Source organism: Musca autumnalis, unplaced genomic scaffold, assembly GCF_047663935.1.
Source record: "Musca autumnalis isolate F117 unplaced genomic scaffold, ASM4766393v1 scaffold_2, whole genome shotgun sequence".
Taxonomy (NCBI): domain Eukaryota; kingdom Metazoa; phylum Arthropoda; class Insecta; order Diptera; family Muscidae; genus Musca; species Musca autumnalis.
In genome coordinates this window covers 252,362,431-252,390,403 of record NW_027411755.1, presented here as the reverse complement: position 1 = coordinate 252,390,403, position 27,973 = coordinate 252,362,431, and the positions used below count along the sequence as shown (strand labels likewise).

The 27,973-nt window shown below is 37.3% G+C and overlaps 1 protein-coding gene and 1 long non-coding RNA gene across 2 annotated transcripts in view; one reads left to right on the top strand and one right to left on the bottom strand.

Moving 5' to 3' along the window:
• Nucleotides 1-27,956, bottom strand: part of LOC141395465 (uncharacterized) — a 32,861-nt gene extending 4,905 nt beyond the window's left edge. The window contains exon 1 of the long non-coding RNA XR_012410646.1: nt 68-27,956. This is a non-coding gene — a long non-coding RNA (uncharacterized lncRNA). The remainder of the gene's footprint in view (nt 1-67) is intronic.
• Nucleotides 1-27,973, top strand: part of mts (protein phosphatase 2 catalytic subunit mts) — a 44,152-nt gene that overhangs the window by 5,882 nt on the left and 10,297 nt on the right. The gene's annotated exons all lie outside the window — the stretch shown is intronic.

The following is a 27,973-nucleotide window of genomic DNA, read 5'->3' as shown; positions in this document are numbered from 1 at the left end:
AATAAACAAATGCAAAATAATAAATTATTAAAAATTCTAATATAGAAAAAATTAGGTAAAGTAGTACCTTCTGTTTATTTTCGCACGTGTAATATTTACATTTATAGATTTATTTGTTTTTAACATTTACAAATTGAAGGTTATCCTCCAGACATTGGGTGGCTATTGTCTGGCGGCCGAAGGGAAATCAAGGTTAGGGATATTTTATCACATTTTAATGTTTCAATTAAAGGCAATTTATATTGCATTTGCTGAAATATATGAACCTAATTGAGAATGCAGTTTCATTGAGTTAATGTGAATCGGGTGCATTCATAGTTATGAACAAAGTCTTCCTTGTCCCTTCTATCATCTGGACCACTTGACTGACCATCATCACACAAATTATTTTTGACATATTCTAAAGGTGACTTCATAATTTCTTTGATTCTTTCCATAATTTTTTCCTTAGCAATTAATCAGGAACACAATTCAAATTTTTCTCTTGTTGTTGTTGTAGCAGCATATAATGCTGGGTTGGCAGCCGCTGGCCGAAACACTTTTGGTTTCGGGTCAATCCGGTACGTAAGAACCCGCTGCCGTGGGATTTTTCTCTTAGTAACTAATTGTGGACCTCTGATACCTTACAATGTCTGGTCATGGCAAAAACTTCTCCAGTTAGACCTGTTTTCTTCTGTTTTTACTAAGCTTCTAGTTTGTGAAAAGTACTGAAACTCTCTCTTGTTTTTGTTTCAAGCCAGAGAAGTTAAACCCTCCTCTCATCAGTGTCGTCATAGTATATTTATATTTTGACATCTAACCTAAATTGTTTGCCATTATTGTTGTTTTTATTGCTATTGTGAATATTTGTATTGGCCATATAGTACTATCTTTTATACATACTAATGATATACCACCATACATGACCGTTGAGAGCGACTGTCATCATTAACCTAAACTGTCTTGGTGTGTTTGTTCATTATCATGTTTATTATTATAAATGATCTACCTATCTGTGTGTGTGGATTGTGTATTATTAAGTATGTGATATTGTCGTCATATGTCTGACTATCCGCTGGTTGGTTGGTACAACATATTTAAATGAAGTAAAATTAATGAAAATTATTAACACGGCAATATTAGAACTGAGAGCTTTTTCCAAATCTCTTGACAACCCTGTTCCTTTCTTCTCCTTTACTACCGCGCTCTTCAGTAAACCATACACCGTCTGCCTATTGGAGAAGATGAATTTTTGTTTATTCTGTCATCTCCATGCTGTTCATGTGATTATTGTTGTAGGTAGCGGCGGATTTAGCAAAAATTAAGCCAAAAGAGCACCATAGGCATAGAGACTGCAACAACAAATTGTTTATTTTTGCTAGCGGATTTTGTTTATTGTTTACGTTATTTTATTTTTTGTTTTTTTTTTTGCATGTTGTGTTTGTGATGAAATTTTGAAAATTGTATAACAAAATTTTTGAAATATATAGTCGATAACTACGTTGAATTTTAATTATATTTTTGGGGTATAATAAATCATTTCAAATTTAAACAGATCGCCACTGACACTTACATAGCTACCCAGCCAACAATTTTTGCCGATGGCTCTGATATCAGATTTTTTTTCGAGATTTCGTAACCTTTTTTTCGATTATTTTCCGAGTGCTCTGCACAATCTCTGAAGGGAAATTTTGATACGTTTTCTTTCCGATTAATTTCCGAGTACTCTGCACATACTCTGAAGGGAAATTTTAATTCTATTTTTCCGATTAGTTTCCAAGTACTCTGCACATAATCTGAAGAGAAATTTTAATTCGTTTCTTTTTCTTACGAACAAAATTCCCGAACTTCGGTTGAGAGTTGATTGTCTACAATAAACGGCAAGGGAAATTTCTTTGTTTTGTTTGCATGCTGTAGCTTGTTTTTTAGTTATTTCGCAGCAGTTAAGTTAAATGAAAATGGGACCTCCAGACACAACATTCTATGAAATTATAGGCTATTCAGGGGTTCATAGCGGCACATGCGTTAGAGAAGTCACTGCTACAGAGTTTTTGGAACCGATGCCACTAATTTGTAAAACCAAAGCCTTTAGTTTAACGAGGGTATATTCGCATTGATATGATCTAAAAACATTGAATCAGAACTGTCTGAGGTTAACATCCGCTAGATGTGATCCAAAATGTCTCTCTAACCTTGGGGATCTCTTGGGGCCTCAGTTTGCTGGGGTTAGAGTGGCTTCTTTTAGAGAGTAATCCCTAACAGGTGCCCGTTCTTTTTCCTTTACACTCTGCGGATAATTTGGATGTCCCGTGTACCAAAATCGGCTCTGGGTAAACAATGACAAAAATAAGCAATGACAATATCGAAGTTTTGGGCGATAACGACCAACACGGGACTTAAAAACTATAAAATAGCTTAGAGCGACAAACAGTAAAGGCTTACAGATAAACAGTAAAGACTTGTTCCAGAAGAGCAGAGCCAAGACATACTGAATCTGTCAGCCTAGAGATATGAGAGTAACATGGAAAAAAGGGGTATATACTCAGATGCTCAACTGACTTGTCCTATATCGACATATATCGGTAAGGAACTTTTAAGACACTACGCCGCAGGATCATTGAGGGGAATCCAACACTAGTCAATGACTAATCCGAATTTGCAAACTGAGAAGGAAATCTTCTTCATCAGAAGCAAGCTAAGGAAGTTGCAGAGAACTCACCCTCATGTTGAGTCCAAACGCACATCAAGTTCCTAGAAGGTCGAATATCAGACAACACCTTCGGGCACCTCCAACAAAAAAGTTCAAAATTTTTTGCCATGTTTAAAGTTTAAGGTCTTTTCAAGGACCGTTTTGAAATGTTCATCAAATGTAGTTTTTGTTTTCTTGTTTACAGTGAAATTATGTTTTCCATGCTTCCTGACATAAGATTGGCATGTAAGAATACACCTATATTACCCTTCAAAGCTTTCGATCTTTTTAAAAGAAGGTCCAATTGCAGGGAAGAGCAAAAGGTTATTTAGAAAGTCTTAAAAATATCATTTCCATATAAACTTTTAAGTTTTCTCGTAAACAAAATTTGGGCGCTAGGTGGGTTAAGGTCTGCTTGAAGATTGTTTTGAAATGTTCAGCTAAGGTGGTGTTTGAGATTCTAATTACAACGATATTCATATTCCAATGGGCCAAATGCTGTAAAAAATTCTAATGTGACTAAGTAAAATTGCTGCTTACACTGTGCAACAAAATGGAGGTGAAAGTCGTCAGTCAATCGACAAAATCGATTAGTAGTCAATGAGTGGCCCTACCTAAAATTTTCTGAGCGACATTTTTGCAGAACATTTCGAAGTTGAAAACCGTCATCTTGTGGTATTTTTATAGCGGCTCTTAAAATAAAGGACGAAAAGGACATTGAAGGAAGCGAGTTAGATGGTCGAAGTGCTCTACGAAAATAATCCTCATTCGATTTCACTGAAGAGATATCATCTCAAAACTAAGCTAAAGCAACAGTGAACAAAGATATAACCCTAATTCCTGATGGCTTACAGGGTCTCTAGCAAAAACTTTATCACGCCATAACGCGGAAGTTCGACTCACGGCGGATCTGTCCTTCGAGATTCTTTATATACTCACCAAGGGCTTTCATCCGCAAAAGGAACTATCTCTGCCCCAAAATTTGTGTTCACAGTGTTATCATGAATGGTATCGACTCGCAAAAATAGATCCGGTTGAAAGATGAACCGGCCCACTTTGGCGACTTAATCTAGTTTAAGACCACTTTTTGCGTCGTCTTGAAATTTTAAAAGCGTGTAGTCGTAGTGATCACAACTTTTGATCATAACAGATATATCGGCCCCGAGATGTAAACCAGTTTTAGTAGTATTTGTGGTCTTTGTTACAACGTTATAATTTTATTCTCCATACATCTCTAGACAATGTCCCGAAAGTTCAAAAAACGCTGCCAGAGTGGTATTTTTGTAATATAAGGATAGCGATTTTTTTATGAAGATGGGGTGTTGTTGGATCTGTCTGTAATTTTTTTTGTACAGTGGGCTGAGGGTAGTTATATATCGGCTAAACGACTTATAGTCGAATTCGAACGGCGTACTGAAGATTTTACTACACCAATATTAAATATGATTTATACATGAAATACTTAGAAATGCAACAAAGGCGATGCTTAAAAAATGTACCACAATTGATTATTTCAGTGTTGCCTGGCCCGGGATTTGAAACATACAACCCTCTGAGGGAGTGCTAAAAATTAAAAAAAAAACAAGTAAAAAAGTGTCAGTCGGCTTTGCCGACAGAAGCGAAACTTTCACCTACGGACAGATATAATGTATTTAAGGTCTCTTCAGAATTTTGTGGCCCTTTTTGGACATTTGAACTTGCCGACAAAAATGTGGATTAGGAATTAACTGCACTAAGACACAAATGTTGAACCTTTTTGGGGGAGGTACCCTTAGGGGGGACCGATACGGGCCATTTTAGAAGTTAAACTAAATTTTGATAAAATATTAGGAGATCCAAAGATTGGACCAAATTGGTTGCCCCCCCATTCAAGTGATATCGTCCTAGCATTTTAGTGACATTTTTTAAATATTGGGGAGAAGTACGAAAGTTGTGGACCGGTATTGCCCATGAAACTAAGTTTGGATATAATATGACGAAGACCAAATGTTGGACCAAATCGGTTGAACAGTTCGAGAGTTATCGTGCTCTCCGACCGCCACATATTGTGATATAGGGATTTTTTACACCTTTCGGGCTGTTTTACTAAGAAATATGGACTTGCCCTGAAAAAATTTTACCGTCGTAATGGAGGTAGCGAATGCAATGAATACAAGTTGTTGCAACAAAAATCAAAGCAATCCGAGAGCAGGTCCTAATCTAATCTTATCCGAAACTTTGTGTTGGAGGTACCCGAAGGATCGGACCGGTTGAGTCCATTTTGAAACGTCATCTAAGTTTAGTACAAATTTCACGATGTGCAAAGTATGGGTCAAATCGGTTACTTCCTTCAAGAGTTATCGTGTGCGCAAATTTTCCGAACATTTTCGAACTTTTGTGGGGGAGGTACCGGAAGGAGTGGACCGATATAACCCATCTTCGAACTTAAACTAAGTTTGGACAAAATATTTCGAAAACCAAATTTGGACGGACATTGCTCAATCGACTCCAAATTGTCTGAAACACATTTCGTCCAAACATACTTGGGGTTAAACCCATTATTTCGATGAGGCACATTTTGCCCGTATGAAAGTGTATATACCCTCGTTAGCATAAATGCTGAGAGTATAAAAAATTCAACAATCTCGTGGCTTAACTTTTACTAGTCGAGTGAGTATTCACGCGCACCCTTCGAATACAGTCTTGTCCTACATCCAAACCAAACGTTGGGAAGAACGTTGTGTAATGAGCAGGGTTTCGGAGTCGAGCCATTTTTCCTTCGACTCCGACTCCAGGCCAGTTTTTTGTCACGACTCCGACTCCGGAGTCGACTCCGAGGGTAATTTCCTATACCACTAAAAATTAATAACATTTGCTAAATTTTTCAACTTTTCCTATAATAGGACCCTATATGCTTATGTGTTCTTTTCTCTAAGACAATTTGTAATGCAATGCGATGTAAAATTGATGTTCCGTATTGAATCTGCTGTATCTTATATCAAAAAGAACAACAACAACAGAAAGAATTTAGAAAGTTTCAGTAGATTTTGCCGAAATATATGTACGAGTATACCCTCCGATTATCAATTTAAAACAAAAACAAGTAGAACTGACGAGTTTGATTAATTTTTTTTTTGTACGGACGCACAGAGGGGAAACATAGGCACAAAGTTGCTCAAAACTCAAAATATGAAAATCGTTTTTTAATGAAACAAGTAAAAAAGTATCAGTCGGCTTTGCCGACAGAGATATACCCTCAGCCTGTGCAAATGAAACACTTTTTTCACAAAAAACTTATGTACTTAGGGAGTTTCAAAATGTTGGTCTCGTATGAACTGACAAAAATGTTGATTAGGATTATAGTTCAAAAATTTTGCTGAAAAGGTACTTAAAGGAATGGACCGACATAGACCATGGGGGTGCCATAGGGGTTTTTTACACTCTTCGGGGTGTTTTCTCAAGAAGTATGGACTTGCCCCTGAAACAACTTTTGCCATCGTAATTGAGACAGCGAATGTAAGTTGCTTCAACAAAAATCAAATTGATTCAATAGCAGGTCTTAAAGTGAACTTATCCAAAATTTTGTGTGGGAGGTACGGGATGGAGTGGACAAATATAGTCCATATTCGAACCTGATCTATATCTGGTAGATATTATGAGAATGTGTAAAGTATGGACCAAATCGGTCACTCCCATCAAGAGTTATCATGCCCACAATTTTTCCGAATATTTTTGAACTTTTGTGGGGTAGGTACCTGAAGGAGTGGACCGATATGGCTTATCTACGAACTTAAACTAAGTTTGGAAACAATATTACGAAGTCCAAATTTTGGCCGGAACCGGCATTTCCGTTCGAGAATTATCTTGCGCTTCCACCCATAAACATGGTGTAATAGTGTTTGTTTTTCAACTTTCAGGCTATTTTTTCAGGAAGTATGGACTTGCGCCTGAGGAAACTTGTACCTTCGTATAGGGGACAGTGAATACAAGATGGTACAATAACAACCAAGGCGATTCGAAAGCAGGTCCTAAACTGAACTTTTCCGAAATTTTGTGTGGGAGGTACCCGAAGGAGTGGGTCGATTGAGTCCATATTGGAACCTCATCTTAGTCTGGTAGAAATTTCACGACGTGCAACGTATGGATCAAATCGGTTACTCCCTTCGAGAGTTATCGTGCGCATGTTTCGCGACAATTTTTGAACATTTGTGGGGGAGGCACCTGAAGGAGTGGACCTATATGGCCCATCTTCGAACTTAAATCGAATCTGGACAAAATATTTCGATACCCAAAATTTGAACCGAATCGATTGATCCGTTCGAGAGTTATCGTGCGCACCAGCCAGCCAGACAGACGGACAGACATTGCTAGATCGACTCAAAATTGTCTGAAACGGATATCGCACAAACATACTTGGGGTTTAAAACCATTATTTCGATGAGGCACATTTTTGGCCGTATCAAAGTGTAAATACCCTCTTTAGCCTAAAGGCTGAGGGTATAAAAATGTTGATAAACGGCAACCAGACTCTTTTCTACATTTGCTATAACCATCCTCGACTTTGTAAGATTAACCAATCCAATGCAGCAGTCGATTGAACTCAGCCTTACTGAAAACAAAAAGTAAATTTTCGAAAACTAATTAAATTAGGTTAACATTAAAATCTAGGACTTTTGATCAACTTTTAACACAAATTTTCCCTCTGTGGGACGGGTCACATATCTTTTTCGTTTTATTTTGTCAAAATATGAAGATGGGTATGCCAACAGTAATTTGTTACTTACAGATTTTACGAAAGCGAAATTTTGACTTCTACAGTTCCCTTTTTTCAAATGCATATTTTTTAATTCGTTTCGCTTAAATACACGATTATTATGTTTTTAATGATCCCACAAAAACATATGCTGATCGTTTTATTCGTTTTCGAGCTTCAGTGGTCACCGCAAACTGCTTTAGTAAAAACAGTGTTTCGTAGGTGGCCATTTGTCAGAAAACTGTGCAATATTTTTCAAAAAAAAAAAAATCTGAAAGTAGCTCAAGGTATTATAAATCAGATGAAAACAATATCTTTTGGAAAAAATTGGTAGATTACTTGTAAAAATTCATGAAAAATTTCATTTTTCGTGCACAATAAGTGACCATAACCCCTTAGTTGTGGACAAAATAAACTTATAATACTTTTTCCACATTATATTGTGAAGTATAAATATGTGAGATCTTAAACTAGTATTCCAGAGTATATAAGTTATGTCATAAATGTGATGGTATATTAAGAAATCGATTCATATTGAAAGATGCAATTATAATTCTTTTGTCATGGAACATTACTAAATATAATAAATGCTTTGCTTACAAGTTTACTCATAGATTTCCTAAAAAATGAATAAACGATTTATCAAAATGTCAATAAAGTTAATCTCTCTATCATAAAAAAATAAAAAATCTTTTGATAAATGTAGAAAAAAACATTTTGCCCGGAGTCGGAGTCGAGCTTTTTTTCACGACTCCAGACTCCGACTCCGACTCCAGCAAAATTTGCTAGACTCCGACTCCAGACTCCGACTCCGCAGCCCTGGTAATGAGTCCTTACGTTAGGCAGTCTAATTTATACTAGGTTTACTTATTTACTACAAATTTCTCCATATGAAATATCTTCCTTATTTAACTCTTCAAATTAATTGCTATCTTAATTATAACATATTTTTATGGTATATATGTACCATTAAAATTACTTGGAATACACATTTGTGTTTGTTTAATTTCAATGTAAACACTCGAGGAAATTCTACTTCTAATTAAGCCAAAATTAAGGCATTTCTACTTCTAATTACGCCAAATGTCAATGATTTACCTTCAACTTTTCCGAAGAGCAGAGAAAAAAAGTAGGCAAAGAAAACATAGCATAGAAAAACCACCACCACCACCGACGCCCCATGATAAGAAAATGAATTAGGCCCACCAAACAACTAATCCATTCAAGAGAATACACACCTATTTGTATTGGCTCTCTTTTTCTTGATAGTTGGTTCTTCTCGCATAATACTGTATTTCTCAAGGACTTCAAAGTAATATGATGATGGCCTTGAAAAAAAAAACTTTACATTACGTCGTTAAAAATTCAAAGAAAACAAATCAAACAGCAAAAAAGTGCACAATCAGATTTGTATCTTGGCTGGTAATAATTCTGTCAATATGGATTTTGTAAGTTACGTAGTTGTTCTTGCCACGAGTATAAGGTACTTGGTGGTTGTTGTTCAAAACAACGTTATTCTGATTATTATTTGTTGTACACCACCTGTACACGTCGACACCAAACATGACGATGATGTATTTATTTGCACACCAAAGGAAACGACGGCCAACGTACACTTGGATGCTTGAAATGCCGGCTCGACTCGGCTTGCGTTTTATTAATGAAAACGAAAGGTATAACATATTCTCTCATATTTTCTACATTTATTTTTTCATTCATTCATATTTCATTGTTTTTTCTTTGCTTTATTTACCCTTTCCAGCAGTTTGGAATTTTTGTGTTGTTGTTAAGTGGGAGGTATTGTGGCGGTGGTGGTCTGTCTGCAAACGACGACGGCAAAGACTAAGTGTTGTGTGACTCATCCATCCAACGTTTTGCAAACGGGGAATCAAATTCTTAAATAAATATAGGGGAAGAAGATATTTTCCAAACTGATAACAACGATGAATTGTTGTAGTTTTTTTTCTGTTGGTGCAATACATTTAATCAAAGAAACGAAATCCCCTTATCAATATTGACACGAACGAACACCAACGCCAGCCCGCCTGCTACCCGCATTTGTCTATTTGTCGAAAAATAATGGCATTCATTGTAGATTTGTGAGATTAAATGTGTATTTTATTTTGTTTATATACATACTTTTTTATTCTATTATCTTAATTTGCTTTATTCTCTCTCTCTTTCCCTCGAAGGCAATATATAAAATTGATGAAATTCGAGAGATTATACTGGACTTTTGGATTTGAGGGATTTTGTCCAAACTTGGATCTAGTTCACTCCTTCTCCCCATAAAGGCTCAACATTTAAAATGGTGCACACCATAACTCTTGGAGGGAGGAACCGTCTTGGTCCAAACTTTGCAATAGTTCTTCCAGACTTACTCAAATTCTATATGGGTCCACTCCGTAGGGTAACTCCACCACAAAAGTTAACACATTTTGGGACTAAACGTCCCGAGCGTTGATACCATTAATTTGGTCTTATTGCCCACTTTTCTAAGGTCTCTGTTACCCTTGAAGAAGAAGTTAAAAATTCAACACCCTCTGCATAAGTTGTTGTTTTTATTGCAGTATTGTGTGTTCGTTTTTCTGCTTAATATGACTGGGTCTATTTCCAGTTTTGGGAATGTTGCGAAACGGCGGATGTAACCACAGATCTTGCTGAGGTGACGGCCCCTGACCGAGAAGATGTTTCCTCGGGCTAATCCGGTATATAGAACCGGTCGTTGTGGGATTGTTGGCACAACTAAGATCTGGTTGGTGCAGCCGCCTCAATTCTTACTGGGCAAAGATTGATGGCACGCAGGATATCAGTCCAGCATGCGGTATCGGTCCGCATACTACGCAGCACCTTTTTAATTGCCCAGCCAACCCGACTAATTTAACACCACTCTCACTTTGGACTAATCCTATTCAAGGTGGCGTCCTTTCTGAACTTGGAGTTGGAGGCAGAGCCGAATCAATGAAATGAAGACAAACGCATACATGTAGAAGCTGCTACAATAAAACAACAGATATACTGGAGTTAGTTGTGTAGTTTTGGCAGGGCAGTTGAAAAGGTGCAGTGTGTCGTGCGCGCCTGTGCCGGATGCTGGGCAGATGTTTTGCACGATGTCATCGATCCTTGCCCTATAGTAATTCAGACGGCTGCACCATTCCGAGCGTAATTGGACCAAAACTTCTCTGGCTTGTCGTGCCAGCTGACGCTTTTCAGCTGCAATAGATGGGGGATGTTCTCCGAGGACCTCATTCACACGATAGTTGTTTATGGCATCTGCGACAGCATCCGTGTAAATGATATTTAACCCTGCTTCACGGGCTTGTTGGTCTAGGGGTTCTCTCTTGTAACGTTGGATCGCTCTTTCTAGAAGATTCCTTCTGACATGCCTGGGTGGGAGGGATCCTATCTCCATAAGGGTAGTAGGATGGTTCTCACTGTAACACCCGAGCAAGTACTGTAACGAAAGCATCATTGCGTTGCTGTAGTGGAAGAATCTTAACACTGTCCTATCGCACGGATTGTTCTGGTTGAGTTCTCGACTAATATGTTTGGAGATGGCGTGCAGTGCTGTTGTCGTGCTGTGCTGCTTATGGAACCCATGATCGGCAACTGGATAACTATTTCTGACGTTGGGGGGACCAAAGCCTTAAGGGTCTTTGCTACGGGCAAAAAAGCAAAATCGATTCACATTTGCTGGCATCTTTTCATGACTTCAGTAGCGAGACCAACCTGCCTATTTTCCAGACTTTGGAAACGATGTGTGAGAACTTTAGTGAGATACTCGACTCCGGGCACATCCAGCTGTTTCAGCATTACCATGGAGATTCCATTAGGGCCCAACGCTTTGGATGATTTAGCGTTCCTGATGATATTCGCAACATTATCTGTGGTAAATCGTGGTGGGTCATTCTCGGCAGTAAGAAATCTAATGCGATATAGTACTCTTCTCTTCATCCTATCACTCCCGTCTTTCGAGGGTTCGAGAGTGACATAACCATTGCCCACAATTCACTTATTTCGGCTCCAATGTTGCAACTCTTTAGATGATTCCAGTGTCAGCTTCCTGACTCTGGGATCACTGGGGTTGGCACGACGAAACTCATCACGCAAATTTTTTAATACCGTCGCCTCTGCAGGGAAGTTTGCTCTCACATCAGGTATTCGACCAGCAGGTATTTGGCGAGCGGCCCAGCAGAAGGGTTGGGTCTGCTGTGAGGACAAATATAGGGAGCTCAAGAGAAACTACAGGTTGCCAAATGGCACGAGGGTCATGTCTGGCGAACTGTGACACTCTCCGCTAATTCTGGCAGGGGGTCCTCATTGACCGTGCACAACGTAGAGCTATCAGTCTGCTCAGCCGTGGCTAACACTTCGTATATCGCATAACCTTTGGCACAGCTTGTTGAAAGGATCGCACAATATGCTATCTACTTTTCTGAACCTTAAATCCCATTGAACGTGTGGGACAGCCGGTAGCGGTCTAATAGTCGCCAACAAGATTGTAATGTACCGATCGATTCTCTAGAATCGCAACCGCATAGGTCATAAATAATTCGTCTAATAATCCATCGGCACCTGTCAGATATCAATAGATTTTCGACAGTTATCTTCGTATGGATATGTCTCTGCATTCGACTATGTCATAGGTATTTGTGGAAATATGTCCTGGATACTGGCAAAGGTGTCCTATGTCTTTTTCAAGATCGGATTATTGATTATTATTACATGGCACAACAATTACCTTTGCAAACCAAATTGTCGCCTATGTTCGTGTTGTACCTTTTTGGCACACTCTCAAGATTGATGGAAATTCCCAGTATTTAATAACAGTGTTGTTTGTGGTAAAAGGAATAAAGGATTTAATTACAAGTGGCACACCAATCGACAATTAAAAAGAAACTAGTACTTTTAATCAAAAGGGTTGAATGGAGCGATATGATGCAATTATTATTATTTCTGCGTGCTATTCACAACCCCATTTATGCATTGGCGGCCTTAATTAGATGAGTCACTGCTACGCGAATATACAATATTTTGAGTTGCTTTGTTTTGGACAGCCGAGGCAATTCTTTTGTTGTTAGTTGTGTCTCATACTCAACATTCCAAATGTCATCATCAATATTGGCAAATATACTCGCATTTTCCATGTTTGTTGTTGCTAACTTAGTTTTGTTTTCTTTTTATATTTACTTCCTCCAGCTATTTATCTCTCCGAGAATAGAATTTTTTATGGACGATAAAAATTAATATTTTTATCCATTCATTCAGTAGTCTGTCGTGTCTTCTTTTTTTTTCAATTTTTGTTTCTGACCAACCCCTATAATTTGCATTTGTATTTCTTTCCATGTTGTTGATTTTTATAGTTTTTGATGATACTTTTCTGTTTTATTTAATTTTTCATAGTTTAATTTGTTATTTTGCAATTAAAGTTTAGTTTTGTTTTCTTTTGATTAAATTGTAGTTTCTATCATCCACTACTTTTCGAGTGCTATTTGTTTTTGTTTACCATCATATGATGCTTGGTCATCGTTGTTCTCCATACTCTCTCCTAGTTTATACGACCTCAACCATTCTCTTTTTGTGCTGTTTTGTGGTCTCTCTATTTGTTGGTATCACAAGGTCGTCATTGCTGTTTTTGTTTGTTTTTTTTGGGGAGTATCTACATATGTGTTTACTCAAATGCTTAGCTGTTTCAGGAGAAGTACTTAGTACACGTTTTATATTCTACGCCTTTTAGTTTTAGTTAATTGTTACATTTAAGAAACATTTTGTTTTATCATTACACAATTTCCTGAAATATAAAATGTATTGCAATAAAAGCAAGTGACGGATGCGAGGTACTTTTATTATTATTCAAAAAAAAGTATAGTTCAATGTCATATTCTTATAACCTAGATTAACCGTTTCCATCTGATTGTGTTGAAATGTTGAATTGCTGGTGCCATCATAGTGCAATCCTTAGAACATCCGGCCAACAACATCACATTTTCAGCAAGGCAAGCGTCATGTAGGTGACACTTTCAGCAATGTAAAATTTCTCTTTAAGTGATGTCTGGTTCGATTCGTAGGTCCCGTATCATTAAGCTTATATTAATCAGGGGACATTCATTGATATCATATAAGTCTCCCTTGTCCCTTCTGGGATGTTTGTGGCAACATATATGTATGGTTCCCACATTAGGGTATTCCGACAAAGAGAGAACATTTTAAAACAGTTAGAAGAGTTTGATATTCTAATCCAGGGGAATACCCTAAGGAGTGGTATATTGAAGTCATGAGGGCCGTCGTAGATGACAGAAAGAATAAACCAGAGCTCCGAATACTCGCTCGAATTCCACTCGCGAGTGAAACTCTTCTCGAATTAGAGCAAATTGAGGGGGGTTACTTGCCCCCTCCCCTCCACCAAACAAAAACTTATCCCACCACCTAAAAAACTTGCCCTACACCCACCAAAAAAAATTGCACCCAATAAAAATTACCACCTCACCCTAAAATTTTACTTGCGAGTAAATCGGAGTTCTGGAATAAACTCTAGGAACTTGTGCTTAAGCTTACCCACATGAAGAAACTTGAGGAAATGTATCCTAATATCCCTAAAACGAGGATTTCGATTCGATTCTTCTCTTCAAATCCGTTTAATGAAAATGTTAGGAAAATATAGAGGGCAATTCAAACCTACTAGAGTTAGCTGAACAGGTTTGGCAGGGCAGTTGAAAAGGTTCATTTGGCACGGTATCGTATTTATTAAAGCGGCTGCACCCATTATCCCGATCGTAGTTGAATCAAAACTACTATGCTTGTAACAGCATAGAAACCTATTTATAAGCATAGATTTTATGCTGTGTTGGCAGCAGCCGACCGAAACACTATGGTTTCATCTCAATCCGGTACGAAAGAACCCGTTGCCGTGGGACTTTGATTTGTTGTTGTTGCATCATTTAAACCTACGTAGAAGAATAGGTTTAATGCTGGGCTGGCAGCCGCGGGCCGAAACACTATGGTTATGGGTCAATCCGGTACGAAAGATCCCGCTGACGTTCTTCAACTGCGTTAGATGAGAAATGTACCCCGAGGACCGCCTTCATACGATAGGTGTTTATGACATCTCTGATCTCTGCTCATGGATGGGGAATATACATATTTATCTATGTCTCTCTAAGGGCGACATTCCAAACGGTTTGAGTTGTACTTATATGAGTTATCTTACATTCGAGGGCCACACCGGCGGCGCATGTCACACCTATCGCGATATATGTGGTCAACAAGGTTTATTTATCTGCACCCCAAGTGCTGCCGGCCAGAGACTTGAGGATCACAGCGAAGGCATGAACATACTGACGAATGTGATACGTAGAATCTTGGGGACAGGATATTCAGCTCTGTGTCCAACTCCGCAGTTATTTATTTCACCCGAAGGACCCGAAGGTTCCCGAAGTGAAGATTGATCGTACAATCATCACGATATGTAACGGTATCAATGCCATCTGGAAGGGTTGGAATGCAGGAATGGTAGAGGTAAAACATCAACATATATCACTCCGCCTTGGGGAACTCCCTGTTTCACACTACGGGGCCTTGACGTCTCGTTCCTGAAAGGAACACAAATTTCCGTTTAACTTATCTGACACATATTCTTAAAGCAAATTTGTTAGAATAACAAGTAAAAAAGTATCAGTCAGCTTCGCCGACAGAGATATACCCTCAGTCTGTGTATATTGAAACAATTTTTTCCCAATAAACGTATGTATTTAGGAGGTTTTAAAAATTTTGATTAGGATTAGAGATCAAGAGTTTTGCGGAGGAGATACTAAAAGGAATGGATCTACGTTGACCATTATGAAAGTGGATCTCCAGCCACTATATATGGTGCCATAGGGGGTTTTTACACCCTTCTGGATGTTTGCTCAAGAAGTATGGTCTTGCCCCTGAAAAAACTTTTACCATCATAATTGAGGCAGCGAATGCATGTTGCATCAACAAAAATCACAGTGATTCGATAGCAGGTCTTAAAGTGAACTTATCCGAAATTTTGTGTGGGAGTTACCAGATGGAGTGGACAAATATAGTCCATATTTGAACCTGATCTATATCTAGTAGATATATTAGGATGTGTAAAGTATGGACCAATTCGGCCACTCCCTTCAAGAGTTACCCTATGAACAAATTTTCCGAACATTTTTGAACTTTTGTGGGGGAGGTACCTGAAGGAGTGGACCGATATGGCTTATCTTCAAACTTAAACTAAGTTTGGGCAAAATATTACTAAGGCCAAATTTTGGACCGAATCGGCAGATCCGATCTAGAGTTATCTTGTGCTCCAACCACCTCACACGGTGTCATAGGGTTTTTTTGCAACTTTCAGGCTATTTTCTTAAGAAGTATGGACTTGCCCCTAATGAAACTTGTACCATCGTATGGAGGGCAGTGAATACATGTTGCTAAAACCAAAATCAGAGCGATACGAGAGATGGCCCTAAACTGAAGTTTTCCGAAATTTTGTGTGGCAGGTACCCGAAGGAGTGGGCCGATTAAATCTATAATGAAGCATTATCTACGTTTGGTACACATTTTACGATGGGCAAAGTATGGACCAAATCGGTTACTCCCTGCAAGAGTTATCGTGCGCATAAATTCTCCGAACATTTTCGAACTTTTGTGCGGGAGGTACCGAACTTAAACTAAGTTTGGGCAAAATATTACGAGAGCCAAAATTTGAACCGAATCGGTTCATCCGCTCGAGAGTTATCGTGCGCTCCAGCCAGCCAGACAGACAGACGGACATTGCTCAATCGACTCCAAACTGTCTGAAACACATTTCGTCCAAACATACTTGGGGTCTAAAACCAGTATTTCTATGAGGCACATTTTGCCCATATAAAAGTGTATATGTACCCTCGTTAGCATAAATGCTGAGGGTTTAAAAAAATGGTTTATCTGTTTATTGGGCCATACTAGATTATCCAACGTTTCAAACCTGGCTGGACTGGATAGCTATTTGTGACGCTTAGGAGGAGTAGAGTAGAGTCTACCAAAGCGAACAATTCACCTTTGCTGACATCATCCTGGCCTGAGCTCAAGCAGGCTTGCAGAACTTCGGCACGACAGTTGGAGATCTTTGATCTTTCATCATTACCATGAGATTCCTTCCGGATATTTAGCGTTCCTAATGGCATTTGCAATATCATCCATTGCAAACTGTTATGGTTCCTTCTCGGCAGGAAGAAATCTTATGGCGACATGGTACTCTCTTCATCCTGTTACTTCCGAGGTGCTAGACAAAATGTTCGATTAAGATAACTTGTTATCCTCATCGAATCAGCGTAATTTCGCCCGACATGACTGAGATTCTTTCTTCCTTCTTGCCACGGTTCGAGAATTACTGAGCGGTTGCCAACAATTCACTTATTCAGACAATTGTTACAATTGTTTCGATTGGGCTCACCGAACAACAGTGTTGACCCTGTTTGTTGTTGTTGTAGCAGCATAGAAACCTACGTAGAAGCATACGTTTGATGCTCGGTTGACAGCCGCTGGCCGAAATACTATGGTTTCCGGTCAATCCGGTACGAAAGAACTCGCTGCCGTGGGATTGTGGGACCCTGTTTGTTGTAACGAGTTTTCCCTGGAATATAATTAAGATCGATAATTAATTTGGCTTGATGTATCATTTATGAGGATGTTTGGTTTGTTGGAGGGAAGGGATGTGCTGGGGGGTTTTACAGAGGCATATCTTTCCTCTACCGACCCACCGCAGAAAATTATGAAAAAATTACCACAGATAGTGCTTTTCATGCCGATTCCAACAATGTATTTCTTTTGTTGGGGAAATGTATACTTACCAAGATATAGGCCTCAGAATTTCCGAAAATTCCCTTGTTTACTTGGGAAAGAATTTACGATTTAAAAAAAGTTTGTTCGCGTAGCCGAAATTCGCTCCTGTCCATAGGAGAAAGTCTTAAATCCTCGGCCTGCGGCTACTTAAGAAAACTTGCGATTTAAAGGAAATTTTTGTATTTTTTCCACGAAGGGTCGGTAAAGAAAATTTGTTCCCTAGGTTCGATTTCGGTTTCGAAATTGTAATAAATTCCTATTTCGAAAGTTTTATGTCGGAGCAAAATCGAATCACTATAAATGACCTTCCCCTTACTAAGGCAAAAATAAAAAATCGAATCATTTTCGGAAAATCCTTGGGAAATTCGAATGGGAAATTTTTTGCCTACATTTTGCTCCGAATTCGAAACGACATGGGAGAAAAAATCCATTACGAAAATCGAATAGAATAGGAAGATGCTTCCGAAATTGTTCAGACGTGTCTTATATCAGACATTTTGTTTGCTGATTAGAGATAGAAACTTTAGGCGGAAGACCTAAAAAATCGACCTAATATAACAAGCAAAGTGTTATGATGACGACATCTTTGAAACTGAAGGTTATAAGGAAAACGAAAATTATGACGTTTTCCTCTAACATTTAGTTTAGATGGACAGTAGCTTTTGTATACGACTTTAACACTGCTTATTCCTGACACACAGTACCAGCTTATTTATCAAAGGAATCAACCTAGTATGGTCTGCAAGGAAATGGGTTCGAAAATCGTCATACGGTCCTCATGTAACTGGTACACTTTGAGCTAAATTCTACTGCAGCCGAAAATTTGTAAAGGCAAATATTTAAGTTTTGGATTTCAATGTGTCAGCAATTTAATACGATTTTTTTCAATGTATGCATTTTAAAATTTGGTAGGGAAAAGAAAAAAAATTCTATGTTGTGTTGTTCAGCATCCGAAAAATAAACAAAAATGATTAAAACAAATTATTTGCTTAAATTTATTTTAATTACTTTACGGTGCTGGCACCGTCATTCAATTGTTAACTAAATTATAAAATACTTGGGCTATTGAGTAATGATCAGAACCGTAGTGGGTCAGTGTGATATACACACGTACAACAACAACAACGAACAACACAAATAAAAGAAAATTCTATAACAACACCTCCATTAGTCATTGTTGTAGCTCGCCGATTTGGCAAGGGAAGAGGATTTTTATTTCCAATTTATTCATTTTGTTTTCGAATACATTAGACAACAATTTAACGATCAAATGAAATTTATGTAAATTTCTAGCTTCCCTTTTCCAATAAAAAAAATCCATCAAATAGATTTATTATACAAAAAAGAATAATGAAAAAGTTGAAAAATCCAAAGGAAATTTAAATTGTTTAAGATCTGTTGAAGCCCGCCCCATCCATTATTTATACAAAATAGTCACAAATGTAGGTACATGTGTACATACATTTGTAACATGTTTGCATCTTCTATTCTAGACTTTTTAATGGTCACAATTTGCGTCATATAAATATGTGAACAGTGTGATCTATTCACACCAGACTCTATATTGGAAAGATCAGCAAATTTGAAGCAGCCTTAAGGAAAAATTACAAAATGATGCAGTTTGTGCTGTAGAAAAATGTTCTAGTTGCATAATAAATGTGTTGGGCGAAAACTTTCAATGATAAATAATAAAACAATAATAATTTGTAACAGTCTAGGCATTACCTTATCCCTTGAAACAGTTCCTCAATTAAAATTACATTTTTAAATTGAAAACATTTAACCCCATTATACTTCTTTCTGTTGGCCTATTTAAATCTCTTTTAATTAATGCTGGTTAAATAAAAAATTAAATTTATTTTTTATGTTTTAACTGCAAATATTTATTTTTTTAACCTTACTATCTGGCAACACAGTGACTAATTTACACACATATCTATAGACTTCGTTTACTCTCACCAAGTGGTATTGTATTTTCTTTTGGGTACATTTGTACTGAAGAACACCAACAATTTAGAGTAGACTCAAATAAACTGCTGTTATTTGTGTATATTTTCAATGGAATAAATATTTTCAAAATGTTTTATCAAATAATTAATTGGTGGAATTTTTAAATAAAATTAATAACCGTGTCAATATTACAATAATTCCCCAAAACATACATATATAGACATTCCTCCGCCACCCACCACCATATTGTAAACGGCCCCCATGTGCGGGTCTTGCCTAGATGAATGACACTATTTGGAAGTTCATTAACCTCCTCCCCTCAGAATCGTTTAAAAACAGTGACGGCGGCAGACATACTAGCGTTCTGCTTCTGTCTAACAATATAAACGTTGCGCGGTACCAACAAACTATAGCTTCTTGTATTTGTGCTGCTGCCTGCTGCATAGTAGCCATAACAAAAAATAAAAATCACAACAAAAATTCGTGATTTATTCAATAGAAATAGAAATGTGAAAAACAAAAATACTAGCAGCAACGACAACAACAATTCCATGTCGTAAAAAAAGAGACACAATTTACATGTTTTGCTTTGGGAAAATTGGAATACATCGCGGTACAAGTTATCATTTATCACGTGACTAGAGATAACATGCAAGAAAATGTTTAAAAATGTTGTTTGAAGGGGGATTGAGGGGAATTCGTCTCTATGTCGCGTTGCATTATTTTTGTTTTTATGCTGTCTGATATTCTCATGGTTTAGGTCAGTAATATGATAAGAGCTTTATATTATACCAAGACGACAACATACACACTTACATACATACATATTGTCCATGAACGCTCCGGAAGGGACTATGGGAACTTAACTCATGTCCGGTGGTGCTCAAAATATTTTGTGCATTAGTCTCTCTGAGCGAGCCTTTCCTTTGCTAAACAACGGCAGATAAGAAAAAAGGGAAAATATGTTGTTGTTGCAGTCACGTTAACGTATATGGGTGATCTTGGCTGCTCATGTCTCAATGACGTCATAGATGCTGTAAATAGAAATTGACAAAGGCTGAAGAAATATATTAGGCAGTGGCCAAACACAGCGTGGCCACCTAAAAAGTAATCAGAGATTATTTTCCTATAGAAAATATCATCGGGGAAAACTTTTCCTATGGAAGAGATTTTCGGAGATGCCTCTTCTTATAGAAAAAAATCTTCGGAGATGAGTTTCCCTATAGAAGAAATCGTTGGAAATGTCTCTTTCTATAGAAGATATCATCATTGGGGGATGACTTTTCACAAAGAACAGGTAATAGGAGATGAGTTTTCTTATGACTTTTTCGCACAGAAAAGATAATCGGAGATGACTTTTCATATAGAAAAGATCATCGGAGATGACTTTTCGTATAGAAAAGATCATCGGAGATGACTTTTCGTATAGAAAAGATCATCGGAGATGACTTTTCGTATAGAAAAGATCATCGGAGATGACTTTTCGTATAGAAAAGATCATCGGAGATGACTTTTCGTATAGAAAAGATCATCGGAGATGACTTTTCGTATAGAAAATATCATCACAGATGACTTTTCGTATAGAAAAGATCATCGGAGATGACTTTTCGTATAGAAAAGATCATCGGAGATGACTTTTCGTATAGAAAAGATCATCGGAGATGACTTTTCGTATAGAAAAGATCATCGGAGATGACTTTTCGTATAGAAAAGATCATCGGAGATGACTTTTCGTATCGAAGAGATCATCGGAGATGACTTTTCGTATAGAAAAGATGATCGGAGATGACTTTTCGTATAGAAAAGATGATCGGAGATGACTTTTCGTATAGAAAAGATCATCGGAGATGACTTTTCGTATAGAAAAGATCATCGGAGATGACTTTTCGTATAGAAAAGATGATCGGAGATGACTTTTCGTATAGAAAAGATCATCGGAGATGACTTTTCGTATAGAAAAGATCATCGGAGATGACTTTTCGTATAGAAAAGATCATCGGAGATGACTTTTCGTATAGAAAAGATCATCGGAGATGACTTTTCGTATAGAAAAGATCATCGCAGATGACTTTTCGTATAGAAAAGATCATCGCAGATGACTTTTCGTATAGAAAAGATCATCGGAGATGACTTTTCGTATAGAAAAGATGATCGGAGATGACTTTTCGTATAGAAAAGATCATCGGAGATGACTTTTCGTATAGAAAAGATGATCGGAGATGACTTTTCGTATAGAAAAGATCATCGGAGATGACTTTTCGTATAGAAAAGATGATCGGAGATGACTTTTCGTATAGAAAAGATCATCGGAGATGACTTTTCGTATAGAAAAGATGATCGGAGATGACTTTTCGTATAGAAAAGATCATCGGAGATGACTTTTCGTATAGAAAAGATCATCGGAGATGACTTTTCGTATAGAAAAGATCATCGGAGATGACTTTTCGTATAGAAAAGATCATCGGAGATGACTTTTCGTATAGAAAAGATCATCGGAGATGACTTTTCGTATAGAAAAGATCATCGGAGATGACTTTTCGTATAGAAAAGATCATCGGAGATGACTTTTCGTATAGAAAAGATCATCGGAGATGACTTTTCGTATAGAAAAGATCATCGGAGATGACTTTTCGTATAGAAAAGATCATCGGAGATGACTTTTCGTATAGAAAAGATCATCGGAGATGACTTTTCGTATAGAAAAGATCATCGGAGATGACTTTTCGTATAGAAAAGATCATCGGAGATGACTTTTCGTATAGAAAAGATCATCGGAGATGACTTTTCGTATAGAAAAGATCATCGGAGATGACTTTTCGTATAGAAAAGATCATCGGAGATGACTTTTCGTATAGAAAAGATCATCGGAGATGACTTTTCGTATAGAAAAGATCATCGGAGATGACTTTTCGTATAGAAAAGATCATCGGAGATGACTTTTCGTATAGAAAAGATCATCGGAGATGACTTTTCGTATAGAAAAGATCATCGGAGATGACTTTTCGTATAGAAAAGATCATCGGAGATGACTTTTCGTATAGAAAAGATCATCGGAGATGACTTTTCGTATAGAAAAGATCATCGGAGATGACTTTTCGTATAGAAAAGATCATCGGAGATGACTTTTCGTATAGAAGAGATTATCGGAGATGACTTTTCGTATAGAAAAGATCGTCGGAGATGACTTTTCGTATAGAAGAGATTATCGGAGATGACTTTTCGTATAGAAAAGATCATCGGAGATGACTTTTCGTATAGAAAAGATCATCGGAGATGACTTTTCGTATAGAAAAGATCATCGGAGATGACTTTTCGTATAGAAAAGATCATCGGAGATTACTTTTCGTATATAAAGACTCGTTTTAACTTGTCCATAAAGGCCAGCTAGTTCGTGCATAAATCTCCTCTGCTACTCACCTATAAAGACTCCCTCCAACACGTCTATAAAGATTCCAATCAGCTCGCCTATTAACACACCCTTATGCTCAACTATGGGAGTTTCAATTAATTTATAAATCCTTAACTTTCAAATCTTCTTCTTCTTCTTTAGTTATCCGGATATAAGCAATCATACAATAATTTATAAATGTGTTGAAGTAGCATCCTCGTTTGGCCAGAGGCTGAAAGCCGTTTATTTTGTTCGTTGTTCATATTGTATGATTTTCAGGGGAGAGACTTCTGTGGTTTCCGGAGCCCTTCTGAAGAGTCTATAGTTTTCCATCTAGTTTCAGCCGCTCCTCCTGGAGTTTGCTGCCCCTTCAAATAAGATCAATTTGTGTCGTTGTATATGAAAGACATCCTTTAGATCCCTTATACTAGCCCTCTAATGAATCATATGAAAGGACACCATTCATTTCGTCTTGCGAAAAACACTGAGGTGAGTCGTCTATATAGATTTCTTTCAGCTTCTCGTCTACTGATACTCACTTCAGTTCGTCTATAGAGGCTCCCGTTGGGCCGTTTATAGAGAATCGCTTTGGGTTGTCTATAAAGATTGCGTTTGGGTCTTCTGCAATGACTCGCTTTAACTGATCCACAAAGACTCACTTCACCTCGTTTATAAATACTCCCTTCAGCTCGTCTATTAAGACACCCTTAGGCCTATCTATAAAGAATTCCTTAGTCTCGTCTATAAAGATGTCTATGAAGACTGCCCTCAGTTTGTCTATGAAGATTTCCTTCATCTTATCTGTAGAGTCTCCCTTAAGCTCGTCTATGAAGACTCCTTTAATAAAGATTGTCTTCAGATCGCCTATAAAGACCCCATACGTTCTCCTTTCAGCTCATCTATAGGTCTATAGTTTCTTCTATAAAAGCTTTCTTATATTCGCCTATAAACACTCCTCTCTGCAACGATTTCGTTGCTCTCCATAGGTCAATTTGTTCACTTTTTAGTTTTTGCACGAAATTCCATTTTATTACCAAAAACATTCCATTCCATGACTTAATTTTAGTTTGTATAATAAACATAATAAATCTGACCTTTACGCAGCACCTTCTTGACCCCACCCTGCATATGGTCAGATATTAAAGGCCAAAAAAAAAAAGAACCTGCTTCACGCAACAACATACTATACACTATTTGATGCACATATAAATAGGCAAGCTTAACTGTGCCACATCCGCATCATGGATGGTGGTGGTGGCCCATAAAAATAGGTTGGTTGGTTTTGTTCAAAAAGTCATAATTTTATTATTTTTTTTTTTTTTTTTTGAACACTCTTCATCATATTTTCATAAATAAATAATATATTTTTTCATAATTTATAGGTTATGAGCATGCAATGCATAGATTTTGGGTTCATTTTGTGTAATATTCCATAAATAAGCTATGAGTGCGCTAGCTAGGGAAACACAATATATATTTGTAAATAAAACCACAAAGGAAGTGTGGTCCATATTAAGTAAGAATGGTTTGAGTGATTCGGAGAGTGAAGTTGAGGGTGTGGATGTTGAGAGATTGAATGCGGATTTTGTTTCTAACCAGTCTATGGATATCTTTGATGTTTCTTGTATTCCTGTGGATGCTTATGGTGGTTTTTCGTTTCGTTGCATTGATTGTGCTGAATTGGAACTTGCTTTTAATAAAATAAAGTCGAAAGCTGTAGGTTATGATGGCTTTCAGCTTAAGTTTCTTAAGCTTGTGTTTCCCGTTGTTGGTCAATTTTTGTTACATGTTGTCAATACAATGTTAACAGTGTCTGTTTTTCCAGAGGTGTGGAAAATAGCCAAGATAGTGCCTATTCACAAAAGTGGCGATACTGGTGAATACAGGCCTATATCAATAATGCCAATTCTTTCAAAAATGGTTGAATATATTATGAAAGATCAAATGCTTGGCTTCATTGATCAGAATTCGTTGTTACATGAGAGTCAATATGGATTTAGGAGTAATCGTAGCACGACATCACTTCTTGTTGGTTTGACTGACAATATAAGGAATACAGTTAGTGCTGGAGGGTGTTGTGTTTTACTGTCACTGGATTTGGAAAAGGCCTTTGACAAACTAAATCATGCCAAATTGGTTAGCAAACTGCATAGTTTGTATAACTTTTCGTCCTCGGCTTGCAAGTTAATTTTTTCTTATTTGTTCAATAGACGTCAGTACGTCTGTTGTAAAAATAATGTTTCTCGTATGCTTCCAGTGAGTAGTGGTGTTCCTCAGGGGTCTGTTCTTGGCCCGCTGTTGTTTGTGATGTATGTCAATGATTTGTTGAGTTGTATTAATAGTAGGAATTGTATGTCGTTTGCTTTTGCTGATGATGTGCAAATTTTGTTTAAAGGAGAATTTGTGTTTTTGGATGTTTTGCAGTCGTCGATTGATTTTACTGTGAATATGCTGGTTACTTGGTTGTCTTGCAATGGACTCTCCATTAATACTCAGAAAACTAAAGTTATGTTTTTCGGAAACATGCAAGAGGATTCAATAAGTGTTTCCATCTATAGTACTCCTATAAATGTTGTAAGCTCTATGAAATGTCTTGGTTTGTTTCTTGATAGTGGTTTGGTGTTTGATGTGCATGTGAATTCTTTGGTGTCCAAGGTGAACTTTATTCTAAGGAAGTTGTACTGTTTGGACTTAGCTCTGCCTAAGAGCATTAGAATTCAGTTGGTCCATGCACTGATTATGCCTCAATTTTTGTATTGTGTTGAGATTTTTGGGGGTAGTCCGGGTTGTGCTTTGCGTAAGTTGAAACTTTTGTTCCATAGTGTTATGCGATATGTGTTCTGTGTTAAACGTCGTGATCATATATCTCCTTATGTGAAAGAGTTTCTTGGCTGCACGTTTGAAAATTTTTTGAGTTTGCGGTCTATGTTATTCTTCTATAAGGTTTTTATGTTGAAGACCCCTTTATGTGTGTTGAGTCTGTTCACGTTTTCTCGTTCTGAGAGGAACAAACAGATAATTGTTCCGCAGTTGACTCCTTTTTTGGAAAAATCGTTTTATGTTAGAATTTCGCGTGTTTATAACAATCTGCCACCATGTCTCAAGACATTTAATTCCTCCTTAAAATGTTACAAGAATAAATTATGTGCTCATTTTAATCGTAATCAAATACAGCGTTCACAAATGTTGCCTTAGTTTGTAATGATATATTGTTGCATAGCTGATTCTATTAATGATTATTTTGTTATATATTTTCATTTCTTAATTTACATGCTTTTGCTTTTATTTATGTTTAATTCTATTCATGATATGCTAAGAAATATTGTTAGATATAAGTATCTGAGAGTAGTTATTGTATAGCTGTTTTTGGAACCGCTCATGGCCCTATGGGCTAGGTTACTGTGTTTGTCAAATAAAAATTAAATTAAATTAAATTAAATTAAATACCCAGTACCAGCTGTTACATGAGCTGAAACATTTCCTCAGCATTGTTGTAAATAACCTCTTGACACTTTGTGCTGCGAGACACTACTGCCACCACCAGCAGTTGTAGTGTTGAGTGTTTCCCCATGATAGTACAGCAATGGCGGCGCCGACACAAGTAGCGGCAGACTGAGAGCAAGTAACAAAACAAAAGCGCACAGCAACTTCAACTATTCACAAAACACTTGAGAAAAATTCACGGAAATCTGTGACTGACAGTAATACACAGGGCGGGCTCTTGGTGCAAAGTACAATGTTGACGATTGTTTTTTTTTTTCATTCGTTATGAATGGAATGAATTCCCATAGTCCAATGAAAAAATAATGATGTTTATTTGTTCGGTGCATAGATTGTGATTTTGTTCATTTTTAATATTTCCAAACCAAGAGAACTTTTTTTATATTCTTTACTGGATATCTATTAAGACACACTATTTCGCTAAATTATAAATATTCTTTTCCCTTCGCCTTTAAAAGGAACATTCTGAAATTTCAATTCTATTAACATTATTTTTCAAAGTCGTTTGAGTATTGTCGGTAATCTAAAAATCTCGTCTGGTGAATTGTTATCTAGATAATCCCTACAAATTGTCTACAAGAATCTCACCTTGACCATCTTTAGATGTTATTCTCCTTTACCTTTATGTATTAAAATGAGCGAGTTGATTCAAACTGCGTAGTTTCTATTTTTCACATTAACCAATCCACCTTTTAATTATTTCCGATATTTCCTCTTCATAACATTTTGCATGGTATTCTTCCTAAATGATTTCGTTTTTGTTTATTATAACGGTGACCAAATGATCTATACAACCGCAGGACAGGAAGATAAACAACGGACGTTGTATTACACATATATATTTTTTGGCAAATTTTTACGGAAGCCTTTCTCTTGCGACAACAGTGTCCGTTATGTTCGTTCGTCCAATTTCATTATTATCAACGTCTTGGTCTTCGTCATCGACTTTGCCTGACTTGTTGCTGTTGTTGTGCACATCATTATCATCATCTTTTTACCTCGTGGAAATTGTTTGATTACAAAATGTAAAATGCTGCCGCTTGCCTGCCATTATTATTTAAATTCAATGTTTATACTAGACCAACATGCCTCTAACCCTCTCACCGCCATCTCTCTGTTTCTCCTCCCTCACATTGAAATTGTATTATTTTTATTTATTTTTCTACCTCCAACTAAGCAATAAAAAATGACAACGACACAATATCGACCATGGTGGGTCTTTTTAGCAATAATGGTTTTCTTCTTTAAGTTGGTTTGTGTGTTCGCTCAGTCCGGCCGGTCGGTCAGTACATAGTATTTATGTCTATATTGGTGCATCCCGCTTTCTCTCTGTACCTAACGTTTCAGCAACAGTTTTTCATTGAGGCATTTGCCAACAAACGTCTATGTTAAGATGCCGATGATGATGAGGTTAGTGGCGACAGCACCAGCCTCTTCTGCGGCGAATGGCAAGAGTGAATTGTATCCCTTATTTCTTATTTTGGTTTCACAAACTATGGCAATCAGTGGTCGTCGGCCAGCAATGCCGGTCGCCGCCAAAGATTTATTTTTATTTGCAAACTATTCTAAAAATAATTTTTATTTTTTATTTTTTCCTACGACGACAAACATTGCAAAACATTGAAAGTGCCGCTCTTAACGTTTGAAAGATGACGGCAGCGTTTGTTGGCATTATCTAATTGTGGCAATGGTGGCCCCGCTTTTTCAAACGCTTGAGGCTATAACGGATCTGTAGTTGCCACATACATAAGAAGGAACATTTTTGATTCTATAAAAAATTTTCTGGAGAACTTCATTAGGGTCGTCATTAATGTGAGATGTTGGAGATGGTTGAAAAAGATGTATTTATTTAAAGATGTATTTATTTAGGGTTTCCTGAGGGGAAGTTCTGGGACGCAGTAGA